General features: G+C 49.0%; 1 protein-coding gene across 4 annotated transcripts in view; it reads right to left on the bottom strand.

Moving 5' to 3' along the window:
* mpp5a (membrane protein, palmitoylated 5a (MAGUK p55 subfamily member 5)) overlaps nt 1-15,903 on the bottom strand; it is a 141,620-nt gene extending 125,717 nt beyond the window's left edge. For all 4 annotated transcript variants that reach the window (XM_038785511.1, XM_038785476.1, XM_038785504.1 and 1 more), the window contains exon 1: nt 15,667-15,903. The gene's annotated coding sequence lies outside the window, so the exon portion shown is untranslated. The remainder of the gene's footprint in view (nt 1-15,666) is intronic.
* Nucleotides 15,904-17,334: the final 1,431 nt, after the last annotated feature.

Raw genomic sequence — 17,334 nt, 5'->3', positions numbered from 1 at the left:
GTTGAGGCTTTCTCTGTGATTTCTCAACTTAAAAACAAATTAGTTAAACCATATGTACTGTGTGCAAATTATCTGTGACACGTTTTATTTCAAGAAGATCTATTGCATCTGCTTTGTAATTCAGCTTCAAATGCTCTCATCCCTATGACATGTAAACTTCACAACTACTTGCACTAGTTCATTTACTAAAGGCAGATGTAATATTATAGATTGCTCAATTAGTACCTGAAGGACACGGTCTGATCTGAAATTCTCGTGGCAAAGATGTGGGTCAAATTATTTTTTAAATACATTTATTATTGGGATAAGGGCAATATTGCCCATCCCCATTTATCCTGAGAAAATGGCAGCAGGCCACTTCAAGCAAGTCTTGTACTTGCATCACACATATGCTGGAGCAGACAGAGGTGCCAAATCCTCTTTCCTGAAGTACAGTTGGCCATTTTATTTTCCAGCACTTGGTCCATAATTACCAGATAAATTTAACATTGTGCAATTTAAGATACTAGTTCAGTACTCTAACCACTCCATACAGTCAGAAATGTCCCAAATGAATGCATTAAGAAGGCAGTTTGATGCCTCTGCACTCCAGAGGTGGTGTCATATACTTGGTGCAATGGAATCTCAACAATGTGACAAACCAAAGCTCCCACTCCACTTTCCGGCAGCACTTTGTGACAGATAATACCTGCAAATTACACTGCACATTAATTCAGATTGTATTTGCATTACAGCGCACTGCATTCCTTTACTGCATTGTCACTAGCAACAGCTATGTAATATAAATGAAGAATTACCTCTGGAACAGTGGTGCTTAAAAGGTGGTTCCGCTCCCTTGTAACACCAAACCAAACCCAAGAAGCAACACATAGTGACCTTGAGCAACCCCAGTTGTTTTCAACTGTTGCCCACAATAAAAATGCAGAAGATTTCACGGTATTAACAGCCAGGGATAATACAGATATGGGGCACATTAGGAAAGCATTGTCTGATAAAACTGACAAGCCAGGAGAGATCTTATTTCCCATTTTTAATTTATACTTTACAGTTGCTGGAGCGTCAGAGACAAGGACAGATACAAATTGTGTTTCCGCGATCAGAGCAGAGACATTAGCTGCAAGTACAGCAAAGTTCATATAATTAAGCCAATCACGGTAATCAAGACATGGTACCTGTCACAATTAAATATATCTATAGTAATACTCAACTTTTGCCTGTCCAATCAGGTGGTTAGTGTAGCAGAGGGGGATAGGGTAGATGCTTTGTTTAAGGGAAAGGAAGGTGCTGACAAAGGTGTTGTTGCTATGGCGTAGCATGGGAGGGAGTGGTGATGGTGGATATCCGAGGGTGGGACTGAAGGGTCACTAACATCAAGGGGCTGGCCCAAGAACGGGTATGGTTGATCAGCAGGGGAGGAGGAATGGGTTGCACTCCAACCAGGTTGGTTACATGGAACCAAGAGGCTGAATGGGCCAGTTAAACAAACAGTTGCGTGTTTCTGCGCAATCAAGGTGCTTGAAGGAGGGCGTGGCCTTTTTACAAGAAACACACTTGAAGATCGAGGATCAGACAAGGCTAAGGAAAGGATGGGTAGGGCAAGTCCCATTCGGGATTAGACATGAAGACGCAGGGGGTGGCAGTGCTGATAAATAAACAGGTGGCGTTTGAGGTGGGGAATATAGTAGCAGATTCAGGGGGAAGGTTCGCGGGAAGCTGGAGGAGATGCCAGTAGGCCTGGTAAATGTCTATACCCCAAATAGGAACGGTATGGAGTTGATCAGTTTATCAGGCAAGTGCTGGGGACGATTCCGGTCCTGGACTCGCACCGGCTGATTATGGGCACGCTGTGGAAGGTACTCAACGCAGTGATTAGGAGAGAGTTCATATTGATTCGGGCGCATAGGGAGAAGGAGGAGCAAGCAGTGATGGTAAGGCTGGTGGAGGGGTTTCTGTGGGTGGACAGGAGGTATTCGGTGGCCCCAAAGGCAGGATTGTTGAAGGAGGCAGAAGCTTCAGATGGAGTTTGGGCTGGTGACCACGGGGAAGGCAGTAGGGCAGTTGCAGAGGGTCAGTGTAGGAGTATGGGGAGAAGGCTAGTCGGATGCTGTCCCACCAGCTCAGGAGGAAAGGAGGTGGCGAGGAGATTGGAAGGGTGAATGATGGTAGTGGTGGTGTGGCATTGGTCCCGGTGGGATTAAATGGGGTATGAGGAATTTTATAGGAGGTTTTATAAATCGGAGACCCCGGCGGGGAGGGAGGAGGAGGGTATGCGGCGATTCCTGGACACGGAGTTCCTGGTAGAGGGGTTGGGAGCATCCATTGGACTGGTGGAGGTGATGGAAGGTATGGAAGGCGATGCAGGCAGCAAAGGCCCCGGGCCCAGATGGTTTTCCGGTCGAATTTTAGAAAACGTTTATGGGTGACCTGGGACCCCTGCTGGTAAGGACATTCAACAAGGTGAGGGAGAAGGGGATCTTCCCCCCCACATTATCGCAGGCCTCAATATCTTTAATTTTGAAGAAGGATAAGGATCTGGAGCAATGTGGGTCCTACCGCCCGACATCACTGTTGAATGTAGACGCCAGTTGTTGGCTAAAATCTTGGCCTCGCAGATTGAGGACTGTGTGCCAGGGGTGATAGGGGAAGACCAGACGGGGTTTGTAAAGGGGATGTATCTGTCGCCTAATTATAGGCGTCTGTTGAATGTGATTATGATGCTCTAGGATGGACGGAGTGTGGAGGTCGCTATGGATACGGAGAAGGCCTTTGATTGGGAATATTTGTAGTAGGTACTGGGGGCGATTTTCAAGTATTTGGCCTTGCCAAACTTAATGAACTATTACTGTTCAGCGAATATAGCCAGGGTAAGGAGTGAGTAGCAGGTAGGGGTTGGTATGGGAGCAGATGGAGGTAGCCTCTTAAGGGCACTAGCTTTTGAGCACTGTTGACAGCGCCTCTGCCGTTCGCCCCAGCCAGGTACTCCATAAGTCTGGTAGTGATGGCAGCCCCGAGGGTGGAGGAGGCCTCAGTTTGGGCTCCGATTTGTTGGAATCACAGGTTTGTTCCAGGGGGCTGACGCGGGGTTCCAGGTGGCGGCGGGTGGGGATTGAGCGGTTTGGAGACCTATTTGTGGGGGGCAGCTTTTCGAGCTTAGAGGGGTTGGTATAGGAGTATGAGCTGCCTAGGTTTGGGACTACGCGGGGAAACAGGTGCCATCCTTTCCTGACCTGCCACCCTGGGGTTGCAGGACAAAGTGGTGTCGAAAGCAGGGGTTGGTGAGGGCAGAGCATCAGAGATTTACAAAGAATTAGTGGACTGGGAGGGCACCGTGATAGGAGAAATTAAGCGGAAGTGGGAGGAAGAGCTGGGGAGGATGTTGGAGGCTGGGTTATGGGAGGAGGCTCTGAGAATGGTGAACACATCCTCTTCATGTGCTAGGCTTAGCCTAATTCAATTTAAAGTAGTTCACAGGGCACATATGACGGGGCCAGAATGAGCAGTTTTTTTTGTGGGAGTGGAGGATAGGTGTAGGCCAGGGGCCACGCGAACCATTCCACATGTTTTGGGCCTGTCTGAAGCCGGAGGGGGTTCACTGACGCGATGTCTGAGGTACTGTGGGTGAAGATGGTCTCGAGTCCGGAAGTGGCAATTTTTGGAGTGCCCAAAAACCCAGGAGTCCAGGGGGTGAGAGGGGCCAACGTTTTGGATTTTGCCTCTTTAGCAGCCCAGAGATGGATCTTGTTGTGATGGAGGGACTCAGGGCCGCCCAACCCAGGGGTGTAGGCGAGCGACCTCGCAGGATTCCTTCGGTTGTAAAAAATCATGTTTGCCTTGAGAGGGTCTGTGGAGGGGTTTGCCCGGTGTTTGAAATCATTGGGCTTTAGGGTTAAAAAAGGAGGCAGAGGGGATGGAGGGTTACGGCAGGGAGGATGGGGTGCGGGGGTGTTGGTTATTTATTTGTTATGCGATTTCCTGTTTATTCTCTTATTGTTTTGATTGTATTAAAAAAAAACTTTTGCCTGTCCAGACAGATTAATGGGCACACCTCTTGGTGGATTTATTTGGTCAGCCTTGCCTGCATATGGCGGTATCTTGGGATGGGGAGGGGCAGCAGGTTTGGGTGGGAGGTGGTCTGTGGGGAACAAAAACAGTGGAAGGTAAGAGGACCTCAAAAAAAAAAAGTTACCCTGGCGGGAGAGATTGTTTCCATAAGGAATGAAATGAGATGGACTGATGTGGGTGGCAAGAGAGGGATGCAAGTGAGTGGAATGGATGGCGTGGGAGATGTGGCAGTGATGATGAAATTGGTTAGTGTGACAAAATTGCACTGACAATTATTCAAAAGCTATTCTTCGTGAGAAAAATGAAGATGGACTGGATTTGAATGAAAAGGTTTAGAAAGGCTGTCAGATGAATTCAAATATAAGTGCACTTATTCTATACCAGAAGTTGCAGTCCACACCTCGCAGTTTCTAACAATCTAACAACAAAGGGCTCACACAAACTTAGACTCAAGGAAGGAGCAGCTTTAATGTCATGAAACGTAAACCCTGAATAAGAACTTTCTCATGGAACAGGACTGTAGTTAGGAAGTTATTTTCTTGAATGACAGATGCCAAAATTTTAACAGGCAGATTTCAAGGAAACAGTATTATCTCTAGAATAACATTGCGGTCATTAGATGTAAACCTACCTTTTCAAATCAAGAGAAAACAGTCCCTAATCAGACTTTCATATTCTAAGACTATAAACATGTGACAAAATGTATATATATATATATATATATATATCAGGTTGGATTTTACACAGAGAGCTTTATGTGGCTTTTTCCAGAGTGAGAACTTTTGATTCTGTTACCATCATTGATGGAAGAATAACTACCTGTAGAAATGCTGTACTTAAAGAAATGTTGTCGCAATAAAAATACTAAACTGGCCTCAAATGTTTAGTGGGTCCCTGCCTGTGAAAAGCTTTAAGTGAGGGCAAGTGATTCATCTTGGACAATTAAACAAAATCCAAAAACACAAAATATGCTAATCTCTCAAGTCATCTGAATTATATACAGTATCATTCTTTTTTTAAAATAAATTTAGAGTACCCAATTCATTTTTCCCAATTAAGGGGCAATTTAGCGTGGCCAATTCACCTACCCGGCACATCTTTTGGGTTGTGAGGGCGAAACCCATGCAAACACAGGGAGAACGTGCAAACTCCACACAGAAAGTGACCCAGAGCCGGGATCGAACCTGGGACCTCAATGTCATGAGGTTGTAGTGCTAACCACTGCACCACCGTGCTGCCCTACACAGTACTGTAGGGAGAAACAGCGAATAGGTAATATATAGAAATATGGCCACCTAGATGCAGTTGAATGCTAGACAAACTAGCTTAAACTGCAAAAGAAAATGAATTTCCATACTTGAGAGTTTGAAAACTGGGAAATTAGATTCCCTTTGACTTATACAAATCTGACACAACAGGCACTTCAACTTAAAAAAAGAGTTTCTGTAATGGAAATGTCAAGATGAAATGGAATCTATAGACGGCGCGGTGGCATAGTGGTTAGCACTGCTGCTTCACAGTTCCAGGGTCCCAGGTTCAATTCCGGTTTTGAGTGACTGCGTAGAGTCTGGACTTTCTCCCTGTGTCTAGATTTCCTCCGGGTGCTCCGGTTTCCTCCCACGGTCCAAAGATGTGCAGGTTAGGTGGATTGGCCATGCTAAATTGCCCCTTAGTGAACAAAGGTTAGGTGGGGTTACAGGATAGGATGGAACCGTGGACTTAAGTAGGGTGCTCTTTCCAAGGGCCGGTGCAGACTCGATGGACCGAATGGCCTCCTTCTGCATTGTAAATTCTACTTTAAAAATTCTCCTTCTCTGGCCTAGGCATCAATTCCAAACAGCAATGACACTGCACAAAACCGTATGTGAACCTGTATCAAGTTTATTTTTGCAGAAGACTTCCGGTGGCAGTTATGCAGCAATAAGCCACACATGTGGGAGCTCCCGTTTTAAAGAGATTTTTCGGCTCTTTTGAGAGTCCAAAACGGAAATTTTTCGACGTCTCCCGGTGGGGGAAGGTGTGCTGAACGACTTTCCCTGCAGTCCATGACTCGAACTCGGAGTGGAAAGGTGGAAAAAACAGCAGCAGCTCCTCAGAAAAAACGGGGGAAGGGATCCAAGATGGCCACCGACAAAGCTCCAGGGGAGTGGAGACTCTGGGCCCAGAAACAACAAACTGATCTCCTGCGCTGCTTTAAAGAATTCAAGGATGAAGTACTGAGCTCTCTGCAGGAAACAAACAGAAGGCTGTCAGAGATTCAGTCCACCCAGGGTGCTGCCATCAAGAAGTTGCAGACGCAGGCCATTGAACGAGAGGAGGAGGCCGTGGTCCTCGTGAGTAAGGTGGAGGGGCACGAAGCACTCCACAAGAAGTGGCAGGAACGCTTCGAGGAGCTGGATCACCGCATGAGGCGGAAAAACCTGCGGATCTTGGGCCTTGCGGAGGGGCTGGAGGGATCGGACCTGACAGCCTATGTGGCTGTAATGCTGGGTTCGCTAGTGGGGGCCGGGTCTCTCCATCTGCCCCTGGAGCTGGAGGGAGCACACAGAGTACTGGCCAGGAGGCCTAAGGAGAATGAACCCCCGCGTGCGGTGCTGGTGAGGTTCCACCGGTTCAGTGATCGGGACTGCGTGCTGCGCTGGGCCAAGAAGGTGAAGAGCAGCAATTGGGAGAATGGGGTAGTGTGGATCTACCAGGACTGGAGTGCGGAGGTGGCTAAGCGGCGGTCCGGATTTAATCGGACGAAAGAGGTGCTTTATAGAAAAAAGATAAAGTTCGGAATGTTGCCGCCCGCGCGCCTGTGGGTAACTTATTCGGACCGGGACCATTATTTCGATTCCCCGGAGGAGGCGTGGGCCTTCGTGCGGACGGAGAAACTGGACTTGAACTAGGGGTTGGGGGTTGCGAGGTCGGCTGTAAGATATTAGTGCTGGATTCGGCTGTTGCTGTGTTCTCTTTTTCTTCTGTTTTTTTCTTCTTGTTTTAGTACTTTTGCAATTTTGATATGGTTATTTACGGGGGGGTTGTTCTGCTATGTTTTGGTTTTTGTGCTTGGGGCATTGTTTGGGCTGTGTATCTTGCGGGGAGGGTCGGGGGGGTATGTTGTATTCTATGTCGGAGTGGGGGTATGGAGGGGGGCTGATATTTGGGAGCTGCGTCAGAAGGGTGTGGTGGGGCAGGGCGAAAGCGCGGGCTTTCCTCTGGTTTCCCGCGCTGCGGGGCTGGGGGGGCGGAGATGGTGACGGGGGAGGTGGGGCCTTAACTGGTTCTTCCCCACGCTGGAGCGGTGCCAGGAGGAGGGATAGATTGGGGGATGATCCCACTTCGGGAGGGGTCGGGCTATTGGCGGGAGTTTCCGGGGTCAGCAGAAGTTAGCTGACCCACGGAAGTACAATGGAGGATGGTTCGCGGCTGGGAGGGTTCCTAGCCTGGGGGGGAAGGGAGGGGGGGAAGGGGAATACCGGGTTGCTGCTGGTAGGGTCAAGAAGGAGCTGGTGGGGGCTGGGGGGACAGAGGTGAGGGGTTGTCGCTATGGGGACAGGGTCGAGCAGGGGACGCTGGCCTGGGGCAGGCAGTCGACGGGCTATGGCTATCCGACAGGGGAGGGGGGCGGGACGCCCTCTGATCCGGTTGGTCACCTGGAATGTGAGAGGGTTGAATGGGCCGGTGAAGCGGTCAAGGGTACTGGCTCACCTGAAGGGGCTAAAGGCGGATGTGGCAATGCTTCAGGAGACCCACCTGAGGGTGGCGGACCAGGTCCGCCTGAGGAAGGGATGGGTGGGGCAGGTTTTCCACTCGGGGTTGGATGTGAGGAACCGGGGAGTGGCGATTCTGGTGGGGAAAAATGTGTTGTTTGAGGCATCGGAGGTGGTGGCGGATAAGGGGGGTAGGTATGTGATGGTTAGGGGCAGGCTACAAGGAGAGAAGGTGGTACTGGCTAGTGTGTATGCCCCAAATTGGGACGATGCGGGCTTTATGAGGCGTATGTTGGGACGGATCCCGGATCTGGAGGCGGGAGGTCTGATCATAGGGGGGGACTTTAATACGGTGTTGGATCCTTCACTGGATCGGTCCAGCTCTAGGACGGGTAGGAGGCCGGCGGCGGCCAAGGTACTGAGAGGGTTTATGGATCAGATGGGTGGAGTGGATCCATGGAGGTTTGTGAGGCCGAGGGCACGTGAGTACTCTTTCTTCTCCCACGTACATAGGGTCTACTCTCGGATAGATTTCTTCGTGGTGAGTAGGGGACTGATTCCGAGAGTGGAGGAGGCCGAGTATTCGGCCATTGCAATCTCTGACCACGCTCCGCATTGGATAGAGTTGGAAATGGGGGAGGTGCGAGACCAACGTCCGTTGTGGCGGTTGGATGTGGGGTTGTTGGCGGAGGAGGTGTGTAGGAGGGTCCGGGCAAGTATTAAGGGGTACCTTGAGGTGAATGATACGGGGGAGGTTCAGGTGGGGATGGTCTGGGAAGCCCTGAAGGCAGTAATTCGTGGAGAGCTGATATCCATCCGGGCACACAGGGAGAGGAGCGAGAGGAGTGAGAGGGATAGACTGGTGGGAAAGATGCTGGAGGTGGACAGGAGGTATGCAGAGGCACCAGAGGAGGGACTGTTGGGGGAGAGGCACAGCCAGCAGGCTAAATTTGATTTGCTGACCACTAGAAAGGCTGAGGCACAGCGGAGGAAGGCACAAGGGGCAGTGTACGAACATGGTGAAAAGGCGAGTAGGATGCTGGCTCATCAGCTCCGTAAGCGGGATGCGGCTAAGGAGATTGCTGGAGTGAGAGACAAGAGTGGGAATGTGGTGCGGAAGGGGGTAGAGGTGAATGAGGTCTTCAAGGACTTTTACGGGGAACTGTATCAGTCGGAGCCAACGGGGGAGAGGAGGGGAATGGAGAGGTTCCTTGACAGGCTTTCTTTCCCGAAGGTGCAGGAGGAGAAGGTGGAGGGGCTGGGTGCGCCGATTGAGCTGGAGGAGCTAGTTAAGGGGATCGGGCAGATGCAGTCAGGGAAGGCACCGGGGCCGGATGGGTTCCCGGTGGAATTTTATAAAAAGTTTGTGGACCTAGTGGGCCCCTTGCTGGTGCGGACACTCAACGAAGCGTGGGAAGGGGGGACTTTGCCCCCGACGATGTCACGGGCGCTGATCTCGTTAATTTTAAAGAAGGACAAGGACCCCCAGCAGTGTGGTTCATACAGGCCCATATCTCTCCTCAACGTGGATGCTAAGGTGCTGGCAAAAATCCTGGCCACCAGGATAGAGGACTGTGTGCCAGGGGTTGTGCATGAGGACCAGACAGGTTTTGTGAAGGGAAGGCAGCTGAACACGAATGTGCGGAGATTGCTGAATGTCATTATGATGCCGGCGATTGAGGGGGAGGCAGAGATAGTGGTGGCGCTGGATGCGGAGAAGGCCTTCGATAGAGTGGAGTGGGGGTACCTATGGGAGGTGTTGGGGAGGTTTGGATTTGGTGAAGGGTTCATTAGATGGGTAAGGCTGCTATATGAGGCCCCGATGGCGTGCGTGGCCACGAATAGGAGAAGGTCGGAGTACTTTCGGCTTTACCGAGGGACCAGGCAGGGTTGCCCCTTGTCCCCCTTGTTGTTTGCACTGGCAATCGAGCCGCTGGCGATGGCATTGAGAGATTCAGAGAGGTGGAGAGGCTTGGTGCGAGGTGGAGAGGAACATAGGGTGTCGTTGTATGCCGATGACCTGTTACTGTATGTGGCGGACCCGGTGGGAGGGATGCCGGGAGTGATGGAGTTACTAGCCGAGTTTGGGACCTTCTCAGGTTATAAATTAAACTTAGGCAAGAGCGAGGTGTTTGTGGTGCACCCTGGAGACCAGGAGGAAGGAATTGGTAGGCTCCCGCTTAGGCGGGCAGGGGAGAGCTTTAGGTACCTGGGGGTGCAAGTGGCCAGGGACTGGGGGACTCTTCACCAAACTTGTAGATCAGATGGAGGAGGAGTTCAGGGGGTGGGACATGCTGCCATTGTCGTTGGCGGGGAGGGTGCAGTCCGTCAAAATGACAGTGCTTCCGAGGTTCTTGTTCCTTTTTCAGTGCCTGCCCATATTTATCCCCAGGGCCTTCTTTAGGAGTGTGACCGGCAGTATTCTGAGCTTTGTGTGGGCACATGGGACTCCGAGAGTGAGGAGGGTATTCCTGGAGCGAGGAAGGGATAGAGGCGGGCTGGCGCTGCCCAACCTTCTGGGGTACTATTGGGCAGCCAATGTGTCAATGGTGCGTAAATGGGTGATGGAGGGGGGAGGGGCGGCGTGGAAAAGAATGGAGATGGCGTCATGTAGAGGTACAAGCCTGGGTGCCATGGTAACGGCACCGTTGCCGCTCTCCCCCAAGAGGGTTACCACGAGCCCGGTGGTGGCGGCGACCCTAAGAATCTGGGGACAGTGGAGACGGCATCGGGGGGGAAACAGGGGGCTCGATGGAGGCTCCACTGGGTGGCAACCATCGGTTCATCCCGGGGAACACGGATGGGGGATTCAGGGGATGGTAAAGGGCGGGCATCAGCAAATTGAGGGACCTGTTTATTGGCGGGAGGTTTGCGGGCCTGGGGGAACTGGAAGATAAATTTGGCCTTCCCCAGGGGAACATGTTCAGATACCTGCAGGTAAAGGCGTTTGCTAGGCGACAGGTAGAGGGATTCCCTTTGCTGCCCTCGCAGGGGACGATGGACAGAGTGCTTTCGGGGGTGTGGGTAGGAGAGGGGAAGGTGTCTGACATCTATAAGGTAATGCAGGAGGTGGAGGAGTCGTCAGTGGAGGAGCTGAAGGCTAAATGGGAGGAGGAACTCGGGGAGCAGATAGAGGATGGGACTTGGGCGGAGGCCTTGGAGAGAGTCAACTCCTCCTCCTCATGTGCGAGGCTTAGTCTCATCCAATTTAAGGTGCTGCACCGGGCCCATATGTCCGGGACTAGGATGAGTAGGTTCTTCGGGGGTGAGGACAGGTGCACCAGATGTTCGGGGAGTCCTGCGAACCACGCCCATATGTTCTGGGCATGCCCAGCACTGGAAGAATTCTGGAAGGGGGTGGCGGGGACGGTGTCGAGGGTGGTTGGATCCAGGGTCAAACCAGGGTGGGGACTCGCGATTTTTGGGGTTGGGGTGGAGCCGGGAGTGCAGGAGGCGAAAGAGGCCGGTGTCCTGGCCTTTGCGTCCCTAGTAGCCCGTCGAAGGATTCTGTTACAATGGAAGGATGCAAGGCCCCCAAGCGTGGAGACCTGGATCAGTGACATGGCGGGATTTATAAAATTGGAAAAGGTCAAATTTGCCCTGAGAGGATCAATACAAGGGTTCTATAAACGATGGCAGCCTTTTCTGGACTTCCTGGCTCAGAGATAGGTAACTGGGTCAATAGCAGCAGCAACCCCGGGGGGGGGGGGGGGGGGGGGGGGGCATTATTGTAGTGTTTATTCTGTAACTTTATAGTGTGTTAATTTGCGTTGTTGTTAGAATGCTGGGTTGTTCATGGGGATGGGGCGAATGTATATGATTGTTAATATTATTGTTATTTTCGGTATTTTACTAAGGCGCGTTATTGTATAAAATCAAAATTTCTCAATAAAAATTATTTAAAAAAAAAAGTTTATTTTTGCAGTCCTATCACAAAGCCTTTATACCAAAAGCATAATTTTACAATCAATGGTTATCTTGGATTACGTCTTTCAATGGTACACACAATGATAAATTACTCACTTGCATTAGATGGAAATGCACTTGAAATGCTCCATAGATGAATCTACCAAAAATATCTTAATCTGAAGCTTTCTGTTGATTGTATCCTGCAGCACTGATGTAGCAAGTTGTTGATGGTTAAAAAAAGTCTAAAATTCACAATTTCAGCAAGTGTTTGAGCTTGTCAAAGGTTGTACTTTCGGCAACAATCCAATATTCCATCTCTTCCACTGGCAAGCAATCCAATTTTGGCTCGAAACATCCATGAAACATCCCTTATGACTCATACAGCTAAAGCATCATTTCACAGCAATATATTCATGTTTCAATTTAAGTAAATTTCCACCTCTGTTAAAGATATTTTTCCTAAATTTCTTACAGGGATTCACATTAAAATTAATTATTTCTTCAGGGATATAATCGACTGGGGGAAATCTCAGTGCATTTGTGGTATGAACTTAAAATTACAGAGAAATTCTTTGAGACGCTGGAATTCAAATATTTTCATGCTCAAAGCAAAATGTATAATTAGTGGGACTCAATGTATAAGGTATTTCACAAGTAATTACATTTGTAACAGTGCTTTCTGACATTTGACTATCTCTCTCAAAACTCGCCTCCATAACTCACAACTTGACAATCTTATGTTCAAGCTCTGGATCACTCACACACCGAATTGAGCATTACTACCACAACAGTTCCACTGAAATAAATACAGCAGCTCAAATAATTTACCAAGCAAAACACATGACCCAAAGATCCAAAAGCTCCAATTAACTGCTGCTGTATAACTTTAGCTGATATTCCATAACCAGTTTTATTGCAAGCAATGCCAGCTCACCGCCACGTCCATTACATTGTTTACAGCCAGCTCATGGTGCTCGTATTGTAACTACAGATATAAAAATGACATTGTTAGGACAACGGTCATAAAATGAATTATGAAAAAGTAGGAGTAATTATCAATTTCAGAGATAATTTTATCTACAGAACATGAAATTTAGTATTTGATTAACTGTCAAATACTCGGCTCTTCAAGCTAAAGTTTTTGTAGTTAAAGCTTCAATTGAAGACTGTATGAGAAAAGGGAAAAATGAGCTTATTTAAAAATAAATTTACAATACCCAATTAATTATTTCCAACTAAAGGGCAATTTAGCATGGCCAATCCACCTATCCTGCACATCTTTGAATTGTAGGGGCAAATCAAACGCAAACACTGGCAGAATGTGTAAACTCCACACGGACAGTGACCCAGAGCCGGGATGAAACATTGGACCTCGGTGCCGTGAGGCAGCAGTGCTAACCACTGTGCCACCGTGCTGCCCCAGGGAAAAATAAACTTACATTCTACGCTTTGAAACTCAATTATGAATTTTTTCAAAAGTTTTTTCGGAAAACACCAATATCATACAAAGTAAACAATCTGTGTAATTTATATATTTAAGAATGAAATTATTTCACTTATTTAAAAATTGCCAATTCAAGCTCAAATTGTGCCAACAGACCAGAAGTTACTAAATCATAAAATGATATAACAAATGAAGCTTATCATGTCTGTACCAATTTGTCGGTACATCTGTCCAATTAATCCCACTTCCCTGCCTTTTCCCCAATCATCTTGTAATCATTTTTTCTTCAAGTATTTAGCCACTTCTCTTCTGAATGTTACAAATGATTCTGCTTCCATTACCTTTTCACACAAACTATTCCCAATCACAACAACTCGCTGTCTAAGGTCTCTCTGCTCCAGTACCATCTTTAACATTTCAAGATTTAGTTTACATTGCCTTGCCTATCCTCATTCTTCCTACTAAAACAAGTAATTTCATACTTCCCAGCATTAAATGTGATCAACCATGAACTGGCTCATGTCACTGGTCCATTTATGTCTTCCTGAAGTCTATTACTGTTTTCATTGTTTCACCACATTTCCAAGCACAGTGTAACATGCAATCTTTGAAATTATGATCTGTACACAAAACCCAAGTCATTAATATAGATCAACAATACCAATCTCTGGGAAGTATTGGTGTACAGCTCCCAATAGTTTAAAAAGCAACCGTTCACTATTACTGATGAAAGATCATTGACCTGAAACAGTTTTTCTCCACAGATACTGTCTGACATGCTATTTCCATCATTATGCCATTCACTGCCATTTGCTTTCTGCCCATAACCAATGTTGTATCTACACTGAAAATCCAACTGTCTTTAATTTCACTAGCAATGTACTTTGTCAAGTGCCTTTCAAAAGTCCAGTAAGAAGTCTTACAACACCAGGTTAAAGTCCAACAAGTTTGTTTCAAACACTTGCTTTCAGAGCACTGCTCCTTCCTCGGGTGAATCACCAACATGCACCACACAACCATCCCAACTTGGAACTATATTGCAGTTCCTTCACTAGGTCAAAATTCTGGAACTCCCTCCCTCCCTCCCAGCACTGTGGGTATATCTACAACATCATATGGACTGCAGCTGTTCAAGGGACCTCATCACCACCTTCTCAAGGGCAATTAATGATGGGCAACAAACGCTGCCCACATCCTGTGAAAGAATAAAGAAAAGCAGTCTCCTACATTACTGCTACATATCCTCTTCTTTAATGAACACAGGTGCAAAGTACTCATTTAGTACCTCAACCATGCCCTCTGCCTCCACCAGTCCATCCCTCTGGTGCCAATGGGACAAACCCTTCCTTTGATCATCTTTTAACTGTATGTGCTTTTAAAGACATTTATAACAGTTGGTAATCAGTCTCTTACTTTCTCCTGGTCTCTTATTTCATTTTTTATATCAGCTAAGCACGGTTTTAATTGAGCTTGGTTCTCTAAAGTATTATGAACCTTAAATTATCATAAGCCTCCGTTTTGAATCTCATTTTAACCTCCATAGCTTTAGTTGTTGGGGGGGGGGGGGGGGGGGGGGTTACCCTTGGCTGCTGTTCTTTTCCCCCTTACAGGAATATCTTTATATCCAAACAATATTATCTTTGAAAGTGCCCTTCCAGACACCCGTACCCCCCATTGTTCAACTACTACTAGTTTTAATCAGAGAGTTTCTAAGATCCAAGCACCCTGGCTGAGCTACAGCATTTTAATTAATGGTGAAATCAAGCAATGTTGACGCTATTGCGAAATCATTGTCAAGTTTTACCATGTGAACCACCACAACATCGAGTAGCAAAAGCTCTGCCAGCAGATTACAAAAAAATGACAAGAACAAATGCAGCATCTCTGCAACAAGTGCACATCTCCCAGAATTGCCATTGTGCGCCCTGGCCTGGTGCAAAGCAACAATAGAGCTGCTGGCCAAGCTGAGCTCTTATACGGGATTTGTGTAATGTTGTTCCGTCCCCCTCCCCAAAATCCGGCAAAACCAAGATCTGGGCAAATTTGACAAGGACCGGGATATTTCGAATGAATTTTTTTTAAAATACCTCAGATAATTTGGAAGCGGCTGTGCAACACAGACCAGAAGAGCTTGGGGGGGGGGGGGGGGGGGGGGGGGGCAAGGCTTCTGTCTGCTTTCCTCTCGCAGGATCGTGAAAAGTAAACCCAGGCGGCTGACAAACCAGGGAGAGTCCAACACACCCAAATCCCCACCAACAACAGAGTGAGTAACACGGGGTGAGTGACACAGAGTGTGCCAAGCCTCCCTTTTAGAGAGAGTAAGTTCCTTCAACAGAAACAGCACAAGGGTAACCAGAGGCGACCTTTTCACAGGTCAGATCCCAGTATTGCCCCCACCCCCCTTTTAGTTTTCTTCACCTTTCTCCTCCTCCCTCCCCGGCCTCCGCCCCAGTGCCGAGCTGAGTGAGTGAAGCTGGAGGGAGGGACGGAGGGAGAGGCTCGGGCCCGCTTCTTGCCAGTTGATGGCCAACTCCAGCCAGTCAGCTCCTCACTAACCTGTTGATGGTCGGCAAGCTCCTGTTCCGAGTGCGACTCCGAAGGAGGGGGGAGGGAATGGAGGCAGGAACTCGGTCCGAGTGTGGGAGCGTCTCTCACCTCATTTACCCCCGGAGGAGAGGGAGGGGGGGAGCTCGAACTGCCTCTGAGGAGGAAACAAAAAGCCGACTCTTTCCCTTTCTCTCGCTCCGCCCGTTTGTGTCCGGGAGCGCGCGCGGGGGGGCGCGTCCTCCTGTGCCCCCCGCGCGCGCCCTCCGCCGCCGACGTCACTCACGGCCACCCTCCCTCCCATTGGCTGATCCCACCTGTCCCGGGTTCGCCCCATTGGAGGAGCCTATCTCACAGCGCGCGCTCACGACGACTCCCCACGCAACCTTCATGATTCCTGGCCAACCCAAATGGCACCCGGGGACCCTCCTTATGCACGGCCCGGACGTGCGCGCTCCTTAGGGTCCCCCCTTGCGCGCGGCCCCGACAATCCAACTTGCGCGCGCCCGCAAGTCCCAGTCTGGAATTGCCTGGGGCGCGTCCCCGCCCATCCCTCCCCCGGGACAAAGGTGAAGCTTTGAGCTACGCCAGGAATGTTTTATTCGTCAACAGCGTCGCTGCCCAAAGTCAATCACATCTCATCTGACTGAGGCAAAGCAGAGCCACACAACAAAGCACTTGGGCTGGAGTCAGTCACTGCACTTGCTGAAACCATCCATCCTACTGATCCCATCAATTCACCAAAAGCCTTCTGCATCTCTGCTTATCATTTGTGACTTTGACTGGGTAACGAAACCTGAAATGTCCACGGATTGTGGAACAAGGGGATCCAGAACCAGGGGCGCAGTTTAAAAACCAAGGGGTCTCCCATTTAAGACAGATGAGGAGAATTTTTTTCTGTCCGCCAGAAGGTTGTGAATTTTTTTTTTAAATTATTTTTCTTTTCCAATTAAGAGGGTGAAACCCACACAGACACGAGGAGAATCTACAAACTCCACACCGACAGTGACTCAGGGCCGGAATTCAAATTGGGTTCCTCAGCGCAGAAGTCCCAATGCTAACCACTACGCCACATGCGCCCTAAGGGAGGTTGTGAATCTTTGAACTCTCTTCCCCAGAGAGCGGTTAATTTGGATAATTGGATTATCATTGGATAATTTTTGGAGGCAGACCATCAGTCGATTTGTGGCAATCAGGTTTACACCAGGGGCGGCTAGACATGAGGTTTTGGGGGTGATGGCAGGCAGGTATCAAGCGGTTCGGGGACCTGCTTGTGGGGAGGCAGCTTTGCGAGTTTAGAGGACCTGGAGGACGACCTGAGCTGCCCAGTGGGAATGGGTTTAGATACTTACAGGTTTGGGACTTTGTGAGGAAGCAGGTGCCGTCCTTTCCCGGGCTGCCGCCCCTTGGGGTTTCGGGATAAGGTGCTATCGAAGGAGGGAGTGAGTGAGGGTAAGGTGTCTGATTTATAAGGAGCTAATGGACTGGGAGGGACCCCCGATAGGAGAAGTCAAAGGGAAATCGGATGAGGAGCTTGGGAGGAACTGGAGGTCGGGATGTGGGAGGAGGCCCTGAGGAGGGTGAATGCGTCATCGTCGTGTGCAAGCCTTATTCAGTACAAAGCAGTTCACGGGGCACATATGACAGTGGCTAGGATGATTAGGTTATTTGAGGGGGTAG

This window comes from Scyliorhinus canicula, chromosome 2 (assembly GCF_902713615.1).
Source record: "Scyliorhinus canicula chromosome 2, sScyCan1.1, whole genome shotgun sequence".
NCBI lineage: Eukaryota > Metazoa > Chordata > Chondrichthyes > Carcharhiniformes > Scyliorhinidae > Scyliorhinus > Scyliorhinus canicula.
The sequence above is the reverse complement of the archived record's forward strand: the minus strand, read 5'-3'. Positions and strand labels throughout refer to the sequence as shown.